The following is a 21,875-nucleotide window of genomic DNA, read 5'->3' as shown; positions in this document are numbered from 1 at the left end:
AAGTTGGTTGTAAAACTGAGCAGGTTGGGCCTGAACACCACCCTCTGCAATTTGATCCTGGACTTCTTGACAGAGAGGCCCCAGTCAGCTTTGGATAGGCAGCAACATTTCCATCATCATCACACTGAGCACTGGAGCGCCGCAAGGCTGTGTGCTTAGTCCACTGCTCTTCACCCTGCTGACTCACGACTGCAGAGCCATGCACAACACCAAGTTTGTGGATGATACGATGGTGCTGGGACTGATAAGCAGGGATGATGAAACAGCACACAGAGATGAGGTGGAAAGGCTGTCTGCATGGTGTGAAGACAACAATCTATCTCTCAATGTCGACAAGACAAAAGAGATAATCGTGGACCTCAGAAAATCACATCCTGCCCACATCCCACTCAGCATCAATGGTTTAGATGTGGAGACTGTTAGGAGTACCAAGTTCCTCAGTGTGCACATAACTGAGGAACTTACGTGGACACATAACACCTCATCAATAAACAAAAAAGCCCAGCAGAGACTACACTTCCTGAGGCGGCTGAAGCAAGCAAGTCTTCCCCCTTCCATCCTCACCACGTTCTACAGAGGCACCATTGAGAGTGTTCTGACCAGCTGCATCACGATCTAATATGGCAACTGCAACATATCCAACCGCAAGCACCTGCAAAGGATAGTGAAGACAGCAGAGAACATTATTGAGGTGCCTCTCCCTTCACTACAGGACATATTTTACAAACGCAGTGTCCGCAAGGCCTGCAGCATTGTACAGGACCCCTTACACGCCTCACATGGACTTTTCACACTTCTGCCATCCAAGAGAAGATACTGCAGCATCAGAGCCAGATCTGCCAGGCTGCAGGAAAGTTTTTACCCCCAAGCTGTCAGACTCCTTAACACCAGACTGCCCCATGGCATCTAAAAACAGAACTTTTATACATGTGAGCCACTGACCTGTAAAGACGAGTGTGCATGTAGAGAAGAACTGAAAATCTCATGCTGACCTTTAAGGATTTTGACACTCTTGATATCCTTCTGCTGTGAAACATTCTGACCTGTCATTGTTTACACATGTCTTAACTATTATCATACACTGATCATTTCTGTATTATCTATATCTATTATTTATTTATTATATTACATATTTATTGACTATATTTATGTATCCAGATTGCAAACACCATACATTGCATCAATGTTCATATTGCTTACTACACCTCAATATTGCTGCTACTTCTTTGTCTTGTCTTTGCACAATGTCTTGTCTTGTTTATGTTTTAATTTAAATTTTAACTTTAATTTTAAATTGTAATTTGAATTCTAATTCTAATTTTAATTTAATTTTAATTTTTTTATTTGCACTTCATGTTGTTACACTGTGGACCCTGAGTTTCGCAATTTCGTCTATCTGTATACTTGTATATGGAAGAGATGACAATAAAGTTCACTTTGACTTTGACTTCTTGGCTTTATATTTATTACAGTGTGTTAATTACGTCAGTTTGGAATAGATGAATTGCTAGTATGGTTGAAAGACCCATTTTCAGTATGTAAATGGGATAGGAATACAGTTTTCTGACTATTTAAAATTGTTCAACTGTATGAGAAAACTTAAAGAAATTAAATAGATAAAAGTCATAAATTGAATTTTCTTTAAACAAGAATGTTTCTTTACTTTGCAATACCAACTTTTTTCTCTATTTCTGTCTGAACTGTTTTACTTTGAAGTTTCACTAAAGCTTTTAAAAGCGATGAATTTTTGTCTGTGGAATCATTTTAACGTGTCACACTATTGCCAGAATCCCATGAAGCATACTAAAGCTGAAGAATTTTACATAAACATAGCGACACTTTTTTGACTGATACAAGGATATGAATATTATGATAATTTTTTTCTGTTTTTTTAGAGCAGTTTATTTAGAGTACAGTAGTGGAATTTGAGGGCACAAATGAGGTGAAGTTCATGCCTGGTGTGTGAGTGAAAAATGGTGTGTGCTGGACAATATATGTATCAGCTTTTGAAGCAAAACCAAGCCTTGTGAGACACACCTTAACTTACATTGTAGGCCCTTTCACATATAAATACCAGAATATTCCTGGGTTATATTTTCAGGAAATCCTGCCATAAACGACCTTTCACACTGGCCCTATTGCCATAAGCATAACGTTCATTCAGTATAATGAATATCCCAGGAAGAACAGAAGTTATAAATATGTTATGCTGTTAGATGTGTAACAAAAGGGCTATTGTTGGATTTGTTTTCTTGCTTTTTTAGACTGAGCAGTCAATTCTTACCGCCTGCTTACCATTCAGCTGGTGACAATGAGGATGAAGGAGGAGGCAGCAGAGGTCTTCCAAGGTCTCCAATGTTCGGCCCTAAATCATTCACAGCCCTAAATGTGGCTGGACCACAACATCATCACGGTGTCCTATCAGAATGTAACGTGTACAACGTAGCTGAGGACAAGGGGCAGTTAGTGATTTCTGTAGTCACCTCCTCAGTTTACCACTGCATCCATGAGCTTTACTCCTGTAAGTAAAGTTGTTGTAGAAAGGGGAGGCTTCTCAAACTGTGTACACTGAGAAACACTCTCTATTTCCTCAAACAATGTTGATTTCTGCATCCAAATCACTTATTTCATCTTTACATTTTCAACTTTTATGTTGCAAATATAATCTTTCTACACCCGCCTTTGTTCCTGTGTTCTGTTGAAGCTGATCTTGCAGATCTGTAACCCCAGGAAATATCACAAAGAAGGGAGAATGTCCTTTCCCCTGATATAAATGCTTATTTTAAAATGCTATCAATTAGATCTTGCCTATGTTTTAAAACGTTTTGAACAGATCCTCAAAGCGACAATTTGATATTTTTCAATTTCAATATCAGTTACCCACTGACTTATTACAGAAGATGGGCTGGGATTCTTCTAATTAAGCAGAATAAATCTGTGTGTCAATAGTGTGGTGTCGGCCATTACAATCAGTTTGTTCTTTTTCACTTTAAGCCCCTCTGTTGGCCCACCACACGCTGATGTTAACGAGTTAGGAGTGATTGTGACACGAAGGCTGCCTGGTAAGAACTCAGAGGAAAAAGAGGAAAAATCATGATGATGGGAAGTTAAATTTGAAGCATAATTGTTCATAAGATGCAAAGACATTATCTATTTACAATTCCTTAAGTGGTTTAATCCCAGATGTTTTCCAAAATTAAATATTGTGTAAGCTTGAGAGGGTAGAAAAAGGTGATTATCATGTAGTGAAGCAACAGATAAAAGCTTCTGTGTTTGGAAGTGCTTCTTGCAATATTCTGTGTTATTGATGGAGTCTTCACACATTTTGACCCGTCCTAACCAATTCCTCTAGCATGTAATGCCTCCCCTTATGATGTTGGTGCTGTTGTGTCAAATATTGGGGTGACCAATTGCATTTGTCTTAAGTCAAAGTCAAGTCAATGTCAAGGCAAACTTTATTGTCATCTCAAACATATACAAGTATACAGATAGGTGAAATTGTGAAGCTCAGGGTCCGCAGTGTAACAACATGAAGAGCAAATAAAAAATTAAAAATAAATTTAAAATGGAATTAAAATTTAAAATTAAAATTAAAACACAAACAAGACAAGACATTGTGCAAAGACAAGATTGATGCAATGTATGGTATTATGCAATCTAGATACATAAATATAGTCAATAAATATGTAATATAATAAATAAATAATAGATATAGATATAGATAATATACATTGTCTTGTCGACACTGAGAGATAGATTGTTGTCTTCACACCATGCGGACAGCCGTTCCACCTCATCTCTGTATGCTGTTTCGTCATCCCTGCTTATCAGACTCAGCATCCACAAACTTGATGATGTGGTTGGTGTTGTGCGTGGCTGTGCAGTTGTGAGTCAGCAGGGTGAAGAGCAGTGGACTAAGCACACAGCCCTGTGGCGCTCCAGTGCTCAGTGTGATGTTGCTGGAAGTGTTGCAGCCCATCCAAACTAACTGGGGCCTCTCTGTCAAGAAGTCCAGGATCCAATTGCAGAGGGTGGTGTTCAGGCCCAACCTGCTCAGTTTTACAACCAGTTTTTGAGGGATGATTGTGTTGAAGGTGGAGCTGAAGTCTATGAATAGCATCCTGACATGTGTGTCTTCTTATCCAGATGTATCAGGGAGAGGTGAAGGGCAGAGCATATGGCATCCTCAGTTGACCTGTTTGAGTGGTATGCAAACTGAAGAGGGTCAAGGGAGGCAGGGAGATTAGTCTTTATGTGTGACATGACTAACCTTTCGAATCACTTCATGATAATTGGCTTGAGTGCAACTGGTCGGTAGTCATTCAGGCATGTCACTGATGACTTCTTCGGCACTGGTATGATGGTGGTTAACTTGAAGCATGCTGGGACTGATGACTGGCTCAGAGATGTGTTGAAGATGTCTGTGAGGACACCAGCCAGTTGACTGGCACACAGGCAGGTATGTTATCAGGTCCTGCAGCCTTGTGTGAATTGACTCTGGATAGAGTCCTCCCCACGTCAGTTATGGAGAGACATAGTGCCTGGTCAGTGGAGGGAGGTGTTGCTTTTCTTGCAGGCTCTTTGTTCTGCACCTCAAACCTTGCTATTAAGTTGTTCAGCTCATCTGGTAGGGAGGCATCACCATCGTTGCTGTGTGGGTTTGGCTTGTAGTTTGTAATTGTCTGAACGCCCTGCCACATACGATGTGTGTCTCTGCTGCTGCTAAAGTGTTTGTTAATCCTCTGCGTGTAGGCCCACTTAGCGCTCCTCATAGCGCGAGACATGAGGGTGGCCTTGTCTCCAGATCTGAAGGCTGCATTTCTGATCTTGAGAAGCGTGCACACTTCTCTCATCATCCAGGGCTTTTGGTTGACTCTTGTGGTAACATCCATGGTAACAGTAACATCGTCTTTGCATTTGGAGATGTAGCCAGTCATACAGTCTGTGTACTCAACCAGATTGATGGAGTCACCATTCATAGCAGCCTCCCTGAAAATGTCCCAGTCTGTCAATTCGAAGCAGTCTTGGAGAGCTGAAACAGCACCAACCTGCCACACTCTGATGTTCTTGCAGGCTGGTTTAGTTGCTTCAGCATGGACTTGTATGCAGGAACCATAAATACGCTGATATGGGGGCAGGGTAGGGCCTTTTAGACCTCAGGAGCACTCATGTAAACATTGTCCATACAACTTCTCCCTCTAGCAGCAAAGTTCACATTCTGGAAGAATTTTGGGAGAACTGACTTCAAGTTGGCATGATTGAAGTCTCCAGCAATAATGAAAAATGCCTCAGGGTGCATCATTTGCAGTTTCCTAATGATTTCATAGAGTTCTGCTAGCGCCTGGTTAGCATTTGTGCTAGACGGGAGGTAGACGGCAACCACCAGTACGCAGCTGTACTCCCTCGGCAGGTAGAAAGGCCGGCACCTTACCGATAAAACCTCTATCAGCGGGGAACAGTGTCGCGCAACTGAGGCAGTGTTTGTACACCACTCTCTGTTCACATAAACACACAGTCCGCCGCGTGGGTCTTACCGGACAAAGAGGCGTCTCTGTCTGCTCAGAAGATGGTCAGTTAAGAACATTGAATAAAAGTGAAACAAAATATCCTCCTCAGACAGAAAAAGAGGTCTTAAGCATCATTTCTTGATTAAAAAAAACATACCTATGTAGTCAAAAACGTATTTTGGAAACAAATACCAACCACTCATGTCTATTTTTGGCTCACATACTGGTGTGCCATCTATGGCAGCAAAGAGATATCAGAGGTGGGCACTGCTGCTTGGGGCTCACAATTATGAAATCAAAAACAAACATTATGAGGCACATGGAAATGCAGGTGGTCAGTCAAGACTCCCTCGACCTGAACAACCCATAAAAAAGGAGCAAAAGATTTTCTACTTTCAGATGATGGAAAATACACCTGTAACCTGATCAGGCAGGAAACCAAGGGCGATTCAACACTTTCAGAACTACTCTATTGCATTGTCAGAGGTCAGGACCTTAACACCCTTCATGCACTGCCTGACGTTCAGCCTTACCTTTCACAGGGGAAGGAGCTATCAGTTACAACAGGACATCTCATGTGGGGCATGTGATTAATTATACCACCAAGGTTGAGCAAACCCATTCTGGATGAGTTACACCTTGGATACTGTGGCAGAGTCCAAATGAAAGAGCTAGCCCAGAGTTACTTTTGGTGGCCTGGACTTGATAGTGATAATGAGGGAAAGGCAGCTTCATGTTCATCATGCCAAGGCCTCAGAAATTTGTCAAGACAAGCACCATTGCATCCATGGGAATGGTCTGCCAGTCCCTGACAACTTGTTCATTTAGACTTTGCAGGGCCTGTGGAGGTCGTTATGCTTCTGGTCACAGTGGTTGCAGATTCTAAGTGGACTGAGGTCACCATCATGTCCACCATCACATCAGAAAAGATGATTCAAATCTTGAGAGAAACATTTGCACGTTTTGCATTGTAAGAGCATATTGTTATGGATAACGGGCCTTTTTTGTGTTCCAAGAAATGGAGTGATTCCTAAAATATAATCGTATTAAACATCTCCTATCCAGCCCTTATCATCCTTATACTAATGGTCAAGCAGAAATAATGGTGTAAACCCCTAAATATGCTCTTAAAGCATCCAAACGCAAAGCACTTTTCAAGCAACGTTTTATATATTTCTTTTTAAATATCGTAACACAAACCATGCAACAACAGGTATGTCACCAGCTGATCTGTTTATCCAAAGGCAGCTTACAGCATGTCTTGATTTGTTGAGATCAGCTACGACTCAGGTGCACGTTTATGATAAGCAGCAGGATAAAGTAAATCAACGTGCCAAGTGAGCTATAGATCGTGAGTTTTCCGGTGGAGATGCTGTTCTTGCTCTTAATTACTCCACCACTTATAAATGGGTACCAGCAACCATTCTTCAAAAGTTTGGACCTGTCTCTTATAAGGTATGCACGTGTGACCGCCAGCCATGGAGACGACATGTTGAACAGTTGCTACCCAGTATACCTGCTGAAACAGTGAGTGGCACAGAAACATCAGAAGATACCAAGTCCTAGAGAGATGACATAAAGCCAGCTGTGATACCACCAGTCTCTACGGCTTCAACTCCTACTGATGTCAAAGTTACCTGAGACTGCATGAGGGGATGAGCACACAGCAGGTGCATGACGTAACTCTTTAAGAAGAAGGAAGCCTCGTGACTGTTGTTTGTTAATTGTTACCCAAATTTACAATTTGGGGGGGAGGGGGTAATGTGTAATATTGTAAGTCTGTTGAACAATTGAGGATTCCATAGTAATAAGGGATTATGGGTATTGGGGAGCTAATAGGAAGCTGATTGTATTACACATGTGGTGTAACGTGTACTCAGTAACAAGAGCCTGTTGAAGTTTATTATGTTAAACCTGACTCCGTTTTTCTCCTTTTGTAACTGCAATATTATTACCTTCAGATATAACATCCCCAGCATTAATAGAGGGGGGGGGGGCACTCCCAGAAAAAAAAGCCTTTTTCCCTGATTTAACACTCCTATATTTTACATTTCCACACATTTACATTTTTATATTCTGATGTTGACATAGAAAGCTCATGAAGAAATGTATTTCTGCAGATAAAAACAAGTGGACCACAGGATGCTGAGAGCGATGTGGACGGTGTGGATGCAAAACAGGCTTATGAGAACAATGGAAATACTTTCTGAAATGTTATTATTCCATTATGTTTTTTTGCTAATTGTACTTCTCTAAAAATCAGTGTTGTCACATATAAATGAAAAATGGAAATGGAGCTGCAGTGTGAATGGGGTCTTATTGGTTTCAAGTGCAAGGTTGTATACAGTAGTTTAACAATGGTGCAGTTGTCTTCAACAACATGGAAGTGTTCATGAAAAGGAAATAAAATTTAAAAATATATATATTAATTAATCATAATGAATGGAACACATTCAAATTGGACACTTCAAACTGGATAACTATCAATTCTAAAAGATAACTGTATTGAACCCTGGGTACACCAAACCCACACCTTTACTAACAGAGTCCTAAGAAATTTTTGAAAATTGGTGACTCACTGAAAAATAATAAATTACAATAAGAAAGGAAACACAAAAGGAATTTACTAAAATCATCAAGGATTTAGATGGGATTGAATTATAGTGTAAGTTCTGTGAGAACACAACAAAAGCAAATGACTGATGAAGTGCCGATGAGGTTATTGATCTGAATTTCTACTTACTGTAGTTTGAACAAAGCATGGCGCTCATCACTGCTTTTTAATGAGAAGGAAGCGCACACTTGTTTTCTCAAAGCAAAGGATTAAGGAGAAAATGGACAGTGAGGGTAAAGAGCCACTGTGGCCACCACTCTGTGCACATCCCTAATCTGAAGAAAGGCACACACGTCAATATTGTAATTGTATTTGTTAATTTCTGTTAATAAGGAGCACCAGATGGTAAAGTGGCATCTTTCACTGATGAAGACTCAGCAGACAGCATTCCTGTTTATTTTTATTACTTTAATAACAAGACTGCACTTGCTGCTTTCAGACTTTGTTGGAATGCAAAAACAGCAGCCAGAGAGCTGAGAGACAAGCCGAGTCCTGCTGCAGTTTCTGGTGTGGCCTCAGAACTGACAACGCCTGCTGAAGTCGAGGGGCCGCAGCGGTATATTGAATAAAGTCACGTCGTCAGTTCACGAGACATCAGGGACATAAACAGGTAAGGAGAATAAAACTAATAAACTGCTCAACTTGTGATATTCTGGTCACTCAGGACACTGAAGGGGCTGCAGGTGACTTTCAGAATCTCGTACTTGACTGTTGGTAACAAAGACGTTAAATTATACTGAGCTGGCAGAGCAGGACGGAGTTGTCTGGCCTGGAGGTCTTAAACAACATTGACATTCATTTCCTTCTGTAGCGCAGTGTCACACCTATGTGTGTGCTTTACAAATAGTAAAAATAAAAATAAAAGTTATTATAGATGTAAAATGGGAGAATCCTTGCTCTGTTTGTTTAGTTCTGTTTATTGTAAGTGTATTATCACACGTACACAGCAGAGTGAAATTCTCATTTTTATGTTTCGTCGCTGCTCTCGGCTGCCATGGTTGCTGTTTCTTTTTTACTGTTTCTTGTCAGTCCTGGGGCGGCATGGTGGCGCAGTGGGTAGCGCTGCTGCCTCGCAGTTAGGAGATCGGGGTTCACTTCCCGGGTCCTCCCTGCATGGAGTTTGCATGTTCTCCCCGTGTCTGCGTGGGTTTCCTCCAGGTGCTCCGGTTTCCTCCCACAGTCCAAAGACATACAGGTTAGGTGCATTGGCGATCCTGAACTGTCCCTAGTGTGAGCTTGGTGTGTGTGTGCTCTGCAGTGGGCTGGCGCCCTGCCCGGGGTTTGTTTCCTGCCTTGCACCCTGTGTTGGCTGGGATTGGCTCCAGCAGAACCCCGTGACCCTGTAGTTAGGATAGAGCGGGTTGGATAATGGATGGATCGACAATACTGGATCTCAGAGGACTGAATTTGTCTTTTTTGGCACCAGTCAAATGTCAAAGTGAAAATGTGTCTCTGTAAAGTGGTCTAAATTACTTACAAATTTAAAACACCAAGTAACAGAGGAGTAGTCACCCCTTCAAGTCAGTGTTTAGTAAATGGCAGCCATGACAGCCTGGAGTCTGTGCTCAGGTCTCTCTTTCTCTCTCTCAGCTCTGCTGTTTGTCCCCATTAATTCTTTCTTGTCAAACTGTTTAACCTCAGACAGGTGTCATGTTGATCGTGATTGGTTAGCCATTTTCAAGTCCATATACAACTTCTCCATTGGACCGAGGTCTGAACTCAGCCCCTCCAGAACATTCACAATGTTGTTTTCTCCTAGATCTTTGGCTTTATGCTTGGCCTCATTGTCTTCTCCCAAGGTGTGAGATTCTTGTAGACTCCATCAGGTTCTCCTACAGAATGTTTTCATATTTTGCTTCATTTATTTTCCCCTCTCAAGCCTTCTACGTCCTGCTGCAGATTAGCAGCCTCACAACTTGATGTTGCCACTTTCCTGCTTCAAGGTGCAGATGTTGTGTTTTCAGTAATGTGTACTGGTTGGACATGGAGCATAGTCTGATGGACAAAAGGCTCAAGTCGTGGTCTCTACAGTCTCTCCAATGTCTTTCACTGTGGTTAGTGACAACGCTCTATCACAATAAACAATTATCATCATGTTTCCCTTTTGGCCACTTGTTTTGTTTATGGGTACTGCCATTTTGTGTTAAGAATTATGAATGTCTCCTTGTTGTTTCTTGTTAATGGCTCCTAAGAACTTAGTGTGCTTCTTTTTGGTTTAGTACACCTGGCGTTTTGCTTTATTGCTATCAAGTTTTTCACGATTTAGTTTAATGTTGGCATTTAGTGATTTATTTTAGCCTTGTCGTAACAATCTTTTGGCCTGTCACGTTATCTGTGTCTCTTCTCACAGTCCATGTTAACTTTAAACTGTTACTTTCACTATTTGGCTCAGCAGGTTGATGTACTCTCACATCATCATATGTGTGCAGCCATATTGAGGATTGTTTTGTTTATTGTTGCCGTCACAGGATAACCTGTCCTGATGTCACCATTGTGACTTTTTAAAGACTGATGTGATACACTTCCAGGTTTCCCACAATCATAGATAAACTTACAAACCAATGTTTGCTTTTGTGTCTGTTTGTCTATTTATTACATTTCTGGCTACTTCTTTATAAACACAACAACTATTCAGTGTTTAAGAGCTGCTGTATTTAGTGTTTAACTTCTGCTGCTTGACATCTTTGATCTCTTTTCTTTATTGACTTTTTGGCCTGCCTTTAGACTGATGTTTCATCTCCGGGCTCTTGCATTTGTTGCCCTTGTGGCAGACCATTTTTACCAGTCTTACCAGAAGAGTGGGCAGCAGGGGGTCAACAGCAGGAAGCAAGCAAAACCAAAATGTTAGCAGTTTAGGGGCAAAGAAAAATCCCTTCTACTGAGAAGTTAAATGGACTGAACATGACAATAACTACTGTATATCTGTTTCTTTAACATGTCTTCAATCCACTGAGGATAGCTGAGTGTGCAGGGTGCTGCCATTTTATACCTGAAGACACATTTATGTTCTGTGCTGCGTCCCAACTGCTTATGTGTCAGCAGGGAGTCTCAGTATTCAAAACAATCAGGCGACCTTCATGAACAGCAAAATGGCACACAAAGAAGATGTGAAATAATTTAAATGATTGGTCATTGAATCAAAAATATCTTAAGTATTTTACCAAATGAAATTGCGCCAATTGTTGTTAATTTATGTTAATAAGTTGCTGATATCACCTGACGTCATTTTGTGTCAGTGTTTACATCACAAACACCGCCATTGTGTATGATTCTGGTAAATGTGACAGTCATATTGGTTATGGTTATGATGTAATTAATACCATGTGACATCATTTAATGGCCTTCTTTAACATGGCGGCCCAATGTGTCCTCTGTCCTAGGTTAGGGATAAATTGCTAGGTGCTTCCTGTTTGATTTGTCAAAAATTTTGCGATTGAAACAAACTTCTCTTTTATTAGGCTTGTTTGATCAGCTGCGTTTTGACACGTATTTCAGATTTTTGACTGAGAATCTTGGATTTCGTTTTGATCTCTGCAAGCAGATCATTGGCCTTCATGAGATTGGTGCAGCGGTCACTTGTAGTTTGTCCTCTTGTTGTCTGTTCATGTTGGTGATTCACTGGACAGATTGGCCTTTATTGTGTCAAAGTCAGCAGAGAATCATCAAATTGTAACAAATCTACATAAGTAAAAGTGTGGTATTTTATTTTTATTTCTCTGCACCACTTGCTGAATAACTTGCACCCTGATAGTTTATATCACCTACACTGCAGGATCCTTCTTGGCATGTCAGGGCCACCAGGAAACATCCTATGATTGGATAGCATGTTTAAAAAATGGATATTGTTTCATAATCAAGAAATGGAAGATGAGAGGTGGAAGGCTTACAACTCAACCAGCATCTTGAATTAATCCTGAGGGCAGATTGTCAGATACCATAGGCAGTGGGCTAACTGGAGCAGTTATACTGGTGGGCCTTGAGGGACTGTGTATCTGTGGGAAAGAGTTTGGAGTGCTGTTGTACTGAAGATCAAACTTATCTGCATTAACATTGTTTATTTAATTCATTTGGGTTGTTTGTTTTCCATATTTTTGTTTGTTTTGCATATTTTGATCTTCTGTATTTTCAGGGACTGGATTTCTGATGTAATAAAGAGGAGGGTTGAGGTTCTCGGCATGTGTTACGTGTTCCTGTGCCTTTATGTATTGTGATTCATGTGTGTGGGGTTTTGTAAAGTATGTGTTGTGTATTGTGATATGTGATTTTTTAAAACTCCTCTATGGTATTCCATGATTTAGCTGAGTAAGCCCTGCTTGAGTAAAAGTGTTTTCTAATCAACGGCGAGTCAGCTACATGAACACCACGTGTTTCTTGTTAACTCAAGGCGGGCCTCAGCAATCCACGATTATGTGAGCACTCATGAGGTTTAAGCAGCCCCAAGAATCAATCGCTGATAACATCAATGAGAGGTCAGAGGAGCTCAACATCAGCTTTAAGCCAACTTTATGTATGATGCAATGTATGCAATGTATGTGTGGTGTATTGTGGGACAGCTGTGAAAAGCTGAAGAGTTTATTTAATTGTCATTAAACAGAAGAATAGGTAACAGAGACAGTAGCGGTCTTCTTAGCTGTTGATCAAGAAATAATAGCTGATTGATAATAACACAAAATGGAAATGTGAAAGAGGCCAAAAGGCATCCAGCTCAGTGTTTAAGTACATTACAGTTCTGAATTTGTGCTCTGCATAACTAAATAAAAATGTTATTATTCACATAAAAAATGTAAACCTATTATTTTAGGAATTTTATACTTGAAACACTTTAAACAAGTAAGTATTCAATAGCAACATGAACATCTTTTGGCAGCAATTATAAATTATATACAAGAATATACAGCAGAATTCCTAGAATATGTACTTACATGCAAACATACAGTATTTTGTGCATTCAACCATCAAAGAAAGCTGCAGCTTCGGTGCAATGTCAATAACAAATTTATTTATATAACACATTTAAAACGACATAGGAATGCTGTGGCCAGAGTGCTTTACAATCTTCTTCTATAATACGCTACTGTGGCTGTTTGTTTGTCTGTCCAGGATTTTAAATCACCTGTTGCTCGCAAACCGTTTGAACAATTGATCTGAAATTTAGTACACATATACTACGTGACCTCTACTATCCACTTTCAGGGTGATGATAATATTACTCTTTTTATTTTATTTTCTTTTATTGTAGAATCAACTCTCGGCAGCATTCAGCAGGGCGGCCATGCGGCGCATGCATACGGGTGCATACGTTCTCATTCCCTACCACATTCGCTAATCATTCTTGAGACAGATTGAAGACTTAAGTGCCAGATTAAGTGAAAGATTAAAAAAAAATACTAAGTAATTGCAACACAAAAACTAACTTAATCAGTTTTAATGCGAAAAGATGCCGATGAAAGAAGAGAAGCAGCAGGCCGGTAGGGCGGAGAAAAGAAAAGCTGCTCAGGAAGGAACAAGCGTATCAACCTCTGAGCAAACAAATGATAAATGTACAGAGAAAGAGCTCAAGTCAAGTGTATTCACTGCAGTGCGCCGCTACTGGTAATAGAATAAAAGAAAAACATACAATTAACATGAATAACATAAATAGAAATAAAATAAATGAACATAAATAAAATAAATAATAAATAGAAGTAAGATTACATAATCACAATGAGGAAACCATCAGTATTATTGAAGGTCACGGAATGTAAGTGAATAGAAATGAGTTTTTATTCTTGTTTTAAACAGTTCAATTGTAGACGACTGTTTTATGTGATGAGGTAAATAGTCCCCCTTAGTTTTACACTTGGTACGAGGGACAACCAGAGACAACTGACCAGAAGATCTAAGCACTCTGGATGGCTGGTGTAAAACACACAGTTCAGATAAATAGGCAGGAGCAAACCCATGTAAAGATTTAAAAACTAGCAGCAGGATTTTAAAATCAATTCGAAAACTGACAGGCAGCAGTGTAAAGAAGCTAAAATAGGAGAGACAGAGTCATATTTTCTTGCCCCAACCAGAAAGCGAGCGACAGCATTTTGGACCAACTGTAACCTGTGTATCAAGGATTTGTTAATCCCAGAATACAGTGAGTTGCAGATATCGAGGCGAGAAAAGATAAAAGCATGAGTAAGCTATCTCAAGATCCCTAGAAGATATAAAAGGCTTTATCTTACCTAATAGACGAAGTTGGAAAAAGCAACTCTTGACTACAGAATTTACTTGTTTCTCAAAAGAGAGGTTACTATCAAAGGTAACACCAAGATTGAAGGACTTGAGGTTTGCAAAAGACAGAGAAAGAGCCGAGAAGTCCAAGACCAATTTGGGCTTTAGCTGATGGACCCACTATAAGCACCTCCATTTTATTTTGATTTAGATCAAGAAAATTATTAGCCATCCAGGATCTTAATTCAGACAGACAGTTGTGGAGTTGATTTGTTGTAGAGTTGCAGACAGGAATATAAACCTGAGTATCATCAGCATAGCAGTGAAAAGAAATGTTAAATTTCCTAAAAATTGCTCCAGTAGGGTGAAGGTATATAGAGAATAAGATAGGACCCAAAATGGATCCCTGAGGAACACCATATTTAAGAGGAGCTGTAGACGAAAAAGAGGAATTTAAAGTCACTGAAAAATGTCTCCCAGCTAAATATGACCTGAACCAGTTAAGAGCAGCCCCTTTAAGACCAACAAGATGTTCAAGCCGCATCAGCAATATCTCATGGTCAATAGAGTCAAAGGCAGCGGACAGGTCAAGGAGGAGAAGGACTGCCGCATCACCTGAGTCAGTAATAAGAGAGATGTCGTTGAACACTTTCAGGAGTGCCGTCTCAACACCATGATAATGCATAAAGCCAGATTGGTAGATCTCAAATAAATTATTGGAGTTAAGGTGATCGACCAATTGATTATAAATAATTCTTTCTAATATTTTAGCGAGAAATGGCAATTGGGAAATCGGGCTAAAATTGGCTAAAACTCCAGGATCTAATTCTGCCTTTTTTACACATGGACGTACCGCAGCATGTTTAAACACTAGAATTACCAGAGTCTACGAAAAAACCCGTAGATCCGGCCCACCTTAAAAACCATTCTCACCTCTCTTTTGTCTTCTAAATGTGCCGATTAAGAGAAGCAGCGAGCAGCCGGCTATTCCACCCCCCACCGTCGCAGAACGTTCACTAAGTTTTCCCAGCTCATGCCGTGTTTGATTATCTGGGAGTGACTGAACTGTTAGAGTTTTAGAGTGGAAATATTAGATCGCTATTTGGAATACATGCATTTCATGCGTGTTCCGTTTCTACAGTAATCTATGTAAACACATTGCTAAAACAGAAACTTTTTCATATTTTAGTAATAAATGTTACAAAATGTGGCATAAACTATATCATTTGTGAAGTCTGACATCCAAACATCAAATAAACACTTTCACAAAAGTTTCAACGATGCTACAACACCTTCCGTGGCGTAGCAGTAAGATTTGTTGACTTAGCGCTACAGCAGCCTTGCCGTGCATTACAGACCCGAGTTTGGAAGTGTTTTTTTTTTTCTTTGTAGCCTCAATAAAATAAAATTTATAAATTGGTATGCAATGTAAATCGTTAAGTTTAAAATGTCGATCGCAGTTATTTCTGTTGATTAATTCATACATTTTTACTTAGAGTCAGAACAGTAGCTTATTCAGCTTCTGATCTGACTCTAACAGCGCCATTGTATAAATTCACACCCAATCTGATGCTGTTGGTTTTCAGATAATATTGTACTAGTGCGATTATGTTTTCTGATTGGTACTATTTGCATCGTCATAAAATGATTTCTTCAAAACGTCACATATATTTGTCTTTCTTTTTTTAAAATGTGCGTTGATCACCACCAGCATGTAGTAGCACATAGCAACTGGAACTGCATGTTCTTGCGTGCACTGAATAAGACAGCGCTATATGCAATCATCAGATTCAAATGTTAACAGTTCACACACACACAAGGATCGTCTTTCTTACATTTACAACGTGTGTACCTGTTACAATGTATTCACTTCTCTCTATGCTGTGGTTTCTATTACACACCTGAAAGAAAGACAATATATGTGAAAACATCATCACACTAATGCAATATTATTTGAAAACGAACAGCGTCAGATCATTTGTGAATTTATGCTGGAACTGGAAATTCCCTGATGTGGAATCAGTTCTGTATGGTTGTGGGCGTGGGTGTGAGTGGTGGACATAACTGGGAATTACTGTGAATGTGTGTGTTGTTTTGAGATAATGAATAGAACTGCGAATTACAGGTGCTTGCTCAGTGTAATAGAACCCATAGCACAGAGAGGTGTGTACACTGCAACAAGTACACATGTAAATGTAGGAAAGGCACTCCTTGGGTGAGCTATAGCGCGTCTTTATGTGAAAACAGCAGTGTCAGATGGGGAGTGTCTGATGATTGCATATAGTGCTGAAGTTAATACTCTACTATGCTTTCCTCTGCATGTCCTGGAGTACAAAAGAAACAGCATACAGCAACATGTGGGGACTGGCAAGATTGGGGGGGAAAAAAACACGCGGTCGAATGTATCGTGATACACTGCAGAGCTATAGCACGTCTTTATGTGAAAACAGCAGTGTCAGATGGGGTAGGAAGAATGAAAAGTGAATAAAAAAAAACAAAAACAAAGCTAACCTTTGCAAATATCATAAATAACACTGGCTGTTACAGACTGAAATCAAATGTATGTTTTTATTCTAAAATAGTAAAAGTAAGAGCAGTTCACTTCTCAAAAGGGAGTTGTGCAGGATCGAACTTGTGACCTGTTGATTGCCAGTCAGCAACTGATACTGTTGCGCCACAGCAGCAGTTGTTGCAAATGAGTGTCAATGTCGCACACTAAGGCGGCTTTTTTTTCTGCAGTTGTATTTTTGAATAAAAGCGCACTGTTCCGTTATATTTGGACTTCAGGCTTCATACATTATATAGTTTATGCCTACATTTTGTCATTTACTACTAGAATATGAAAAAAGTTTCTGATTTAAAAATGTGTTTACACAGATTACTGCAGAAACGGAACACAAATGAAATGCGTGTTTTCCAAATAACAATTTATTATTTCCACTCTAAAGCGCCACTTCACTCCCATATAATCAATCAAGGCATGAGCTGGGAGAAATTCGTGCACGTTCTAAGTCAGTGGGGGGATGGAATAGCTGGCTACTTGCAGCTTGTACATTTAGATGACAAAAGATGATGGCAGAGAGGTGCGAAAGAATTTAAGAAGCGATTTAAGGTGGGACGGATCTACAAGTTTTTTCGTAGGCTCTGGTAATTCTAGTGTTAAAAAATGAGGACACAACCCCCTCACTAAGAGAACCATTGACAATGGCCAGTAAAGATGGACCCAAAACATCAAAGGCTTCCACTACGAGGCGTGGTGGTACAATATCAAGAGGACTGAGAGGTGGTTTAAGGGTGTCAATAGTTCTTTTTAGCTGTGAAAGTGAGACTAGATCAAAAGATTCTAAGACAATGCCATGATTAACAGTAGGAAGTTCATAGCCAGTTGGAACAATAACACAGCGGATTTTATCAATTTTACTGACAAAGAATGAAAGAAAACTGCTCACATGAAAGAACAGTGCTATTTAATCCCATCACAGAATGAGGGTGAATGGCCGCATTAATTGAATTAAATAAGACCCTAGGATTCTTAGAATGACGGGATACTAAATCAGAGAAGAAATGTTTAGCTTTCTTAACTGTAACCTGGAAGTTGAATAGAGAAGTCCTAAAAATCAGTTTAGATACAATCAGTCCATCTTTTTTCCAACGCCCTTCCGCAGTTCGACAGGCGTGGCGCAGTGATCGCATAGTTTTATTTAGCCAAGGAGCAGGTCTTCCCTTGTTATCTTGAGTGGAGCAATCGAGTCTAAAACCGTTTTACAAGAAGAATTAAATTCTAAGACAGAATCATCAATACCATCATATTGGACGTGCACATCAAGACTAGAGAATATGGTTTTAAAATCAGATATAATAGAAGAATTTAAAAAGTGAGAGCAGCGTGGAGCACAACTAGTAGTAGGAATATCCATCCATTCATTTTCCAACCCGCTGAATCCGAACACAGGGTCACGGGGGTCTGCTGGAGCCAATCCCAGCCAACACAGGGCACAAGGCAGGAACAAATCCCGGGCAGGGTGCCAACCCACCGCAGGACACACACAAACACACCCACACACCAAGTGTCACTTTAAAGGACAGAGCTGTGCACTTATGCTATGAATGATTTGTATTTTACATCATCGGCCTCTAGCTCGGTGGTGCCGTTATTCACACACGAGTGCAGGCCATTGCATTTACGACATTTGGGAAGCTTAAATAACCTGATCTACTGTCATGGGAATGACTTTGGATAAATGCACTTTACAGTGATTCACTTACCAAAAAAAAACAAAAGAAAGTCAAATGGATGGTAAGGTTTAGCACAGCGGTCATGGCATTGGCAGCAGTGAGTTGTCTTTGCAATTCTGCCTCCATATCAAAATGCATAGAAAGTTGTTGTTTTGCAAATCTATAGTCATTAGCAAAGTCCAAGAGGTCTGTGTTGTCCTTTTTCTTTTTTCTGTCTGAGCTCCTCATTCAAGGAATAGACACGTCATAGATGATCCTAACAAGGGCTTTGAAAGCAACCTGACTTTTTATGCATTTTACAAACAACTTTGTGAAAATAAGCACAATGAGAGCCAGATCAGACTTGACAACTGTTATAACAAGTGTTTTAATTTTACTGACAAATCCTCAATAGTAGAACATTTTGTATTTTTAATATTTTACTACTGGACTACTATAAAAATAATAAAGAGTTCAAATGTATTTAACTGTTGAGGTATATGCAGTTGAATGTGTGATTCTTTATTATTTTACAATGTAAGTACAAATACTCTCATAACATGTATCAAAGATGACAAGGGGCTTTTCTCTTTCTAATCCTCTTTGTGCTGAAGGTTTAAAATGTGGTGACAGGAGCCCACCAGGGTTGGTCCTTGACGGTCTTTAAGTGTACCACTTCACATCTCTGAACTACTCTGACTTAGAATTGCTACCTTTGCTACCTGCGATTGATTGCATTTTCCTCAAGAACATTGAGTAAAAGTGAAACAAAACATCCTCAGATTGAAAAAGAGGCTGTAAGCATCATTTCTTGAATTAAAAAAATTCAAAATTACCTGTTTGGTCAAAAACATACTTTGGTAACAGACCACCGACCACTCATGTCTATATTTGGCTCACATACTGGTGTGCCATCTATGGCACCAAAGAGACATCAGAGCTGGGCTTTGCTGCTTGGGGCTCACGATTATGAAATCAAATACAAGCATTCTGAGGCACATGGAAATGCAGATGGTCAGTCAAGACTCCCTCAACCTGAACAACCCATAAAAAAGGGGTAAAAGATTTTCTAGTTTCAGATGGTGGAAAATACACCTGTAACAGGATCAGGCAGAGTGAAATTCTCATTTTCATGTTGTTGCTGCTCTCGACTGCCTTGCAGTAAGGAGACCTGGGTTCGCTTCACGGGTCCTCCCTGCGTGGAGTTTGCATGTTCTCCCCGTGTCTGCGTGGGTTTCCTCCCACAGTCCAAAGACATGCAGGTTAGGTGCATTGGTGATTGTAAATTGTCCCTAGTGTGAGCTTGGTGTGTGTGTGTGCCCTGTGGTCAGCTGGCGCCCTGCCCGGGGTTTGTTCCCTGCCTTACGCCCTGTGTTAGCTGGGATTGGCTCCAGCAGACCCCCGTGACCTTGTAGTTAGGACGTAGCAGGTTGGATAATGGATGGATGGATTGTCAGTCCCGATAGCAGTTTATTAATTCTGAAGGTCAATGTGTGATAGAAAATTGAATTCTAAATCTCTAACGACTCCAACATGCTATTGACATCTCCATCAAGTCAGATTGAGTTTTTTCTCAGGATTTTCACTTTTTTACTGCTGCCAATAAATTGACTTTTGTTTTTTTTCTTGTTTCATTAAAGGTAATTTCTGCTCATGCATTCTGTACTGCTAGTTTTTAAGATTTCATTTTATTTTTGTTTATGTGTCTTTTTCATGCCTTTTCTTGGTTATTGTGATTTTGGCATGTGTACTTCTGAATATACTTCTGCCTTTTTAACTATTTATTTTAAACATATTTAAAGATGCACCTTTAAAAGTATTCCCCTCTTGACAGTTTTCACATTTTCTTGTGATACAATACTGGATCTCAGAGGACTGAATTTGGCTTTTTTGGCACCAGTCAAATGTCAAAGTGAAAACAGGTGTCAGTAAAGTGGTCTAAATTACTTAAAATATAAAACACCAAGTAACAGAGGAGTAGTCACCCCATCAAGTCAGTGTTTAGTAGATGGCAGCCATGACAGCCTGGAGTCTGTGCTCAGGTCTCTCTTTCTCTCTCTCAGCTCTGCTGTTTGTCCCCATTAATTCTTTCTTGTCAAACTGTTTAAGCTCAGATAGGTGTCATGTTGATCAGGATCGATCAGCCATTTTCAATTCCATCTACAACTTCTCCATTGGACTAAAGTCTGAACACGGCTGCTCCAGAACATTCACATTGTTGTTTTCTTCTAGAGTTCTAGCTTTATGCTTGGCCTCATTGTCTTCTCCCAAGGTGTGAGATTCTTGTAGACTCCATCAGGTTCTCCTACAGAATGTTTTCATATTTGCTGCATTTATTTTCCCCTCTCAAGCCTTCTACGTCCTGCTGCAGATTAGCAGCCTCACAACTTGATGCCACTTTCCTGCTTCAAGGTGTTGAAGTTGTGTTTTCAGTAATGTGCGCTGTTTGGACATAGAGCTTAGTCTGATGGACAAAAGGCTCAAGTCATGGTCTCTACAGTCTCTCCAATGTCTTTCACTGTGGTTAGTGACAACATCCTACCACAAACAACAATTATCATCATGTTTCCCTTTTGGCCACGTGTTTTGTTTATGGGTGTTGCCATTTTGTGTTAAGAATTATAGTTTCCTCCTTGTTGTTTCTTAGTGATGGCTCCTAAGAACTTGGTGTTCTTCTTTGTGGTTTAGTACACCTGGCGTTTTCCTTAATTGCTTCCAAGTTTTTGATGATTTAGTTTAGTGTTGGCATTTAGTGATTTATTTTGTCCTTCTCGTAACAATCTTTTGGCCTGTCACGTTTTCTGTGTCTCTTCTCACAGTCCTTTTTAACCTGTGGGGAACAGCCTGGACACAGACAGGTAGACATACAGTGGAACCTCGGTTCATGACCATAATTCGTTCCAAACCTCTGATCGTAAACTCATTTGGTCGTGAACCGAAGCAATTTCCCCCATAAGATTGTATGTAAATACAATTAATCCGTTCCAGACCGTACGAACTGTATGTAAATATATATTTTTAAAGCTTTTTAAGCACAAATATAGTTAATTACTCCATAGAATGCACAGTGTAATAGTAAACTAATGTAAAAACATTGAATAACACTGACAAACACCAGCCTCCCTGCTCAGCTGCTACACGCAGGCTCTCTCTCACTCTCTCAGCAGCAGGCGAGCCCCCCTCCCCCCCTCTCCTCTCAGCTGCATGTGAGCCCACCCCCCCCACCCCCACCCCCAACCTCTGTCTGTAACAATGCAACAGTTCGTGCTATAGCCTTGCAATCTGATCGCCGTATAAACGCTTTTTAAATGAGTTTTAAGCACACGGAAAAAATGAAC

At 40.1% G+C, this 21,875-nt stretch overlaps 2 protein-coding genes across 16 annotated transcripts in view; both read left to right on the top strand.

The window, feature by feature from the left end:
- The window catches only part of LOC114642585 (NACHT, LRR and PYD domains-containing protein 3-like), a 1,142,003-nt gene that overhangs the window by 1,017,858 nt on the left and 102,270 nt on the right, over window positions 1-21,875 (top strand). The gene's annotated exons all lie outside the window — the stretch shown is intronic.
- Window positions 8,470-21,875, top strand: part of LOC114645164 (uncharacterized) — a 44,789-nt gene continuing 31,383 nt past the window's right edge. Inside the window, exon 1 of one of the 2 annotated variants that reach the window (XM_051921821.1) lies at window positions 8,470-8,731. The gene's annotated coding sequence lies outside the window, so the exon portion shown is untranslated. The remainder of the gene's footprint in view (window positions 8,732-21,875) is intronic. The other variant, XM_051921820.1, reaches the window with a different exon arrangement.

This window comes from Erpetoichthys calabaricus (assembly GCF_900747795.2).
Source record: "Erpetoichthys calabaricus chromosome 1 unlocalized genomic scaffold, fErpCal1.3 SUPER_1_unloc_25, whole genome shotgun sequence".
In the NCBI taxonomy this organism is placed as follows: domain Eukaryota; kingdom Metazoa; phylum Chordata; class Cladistia; order Polypteriformes; family Polypteridae; genus Erpetoichthys; species Erpetoichthys calabaricus.
The sequence above is the reverse complement of the archived record's forward strand: the minus strand, read 5'-3'. Positions and strand labels throughout refer to the sequence as shown.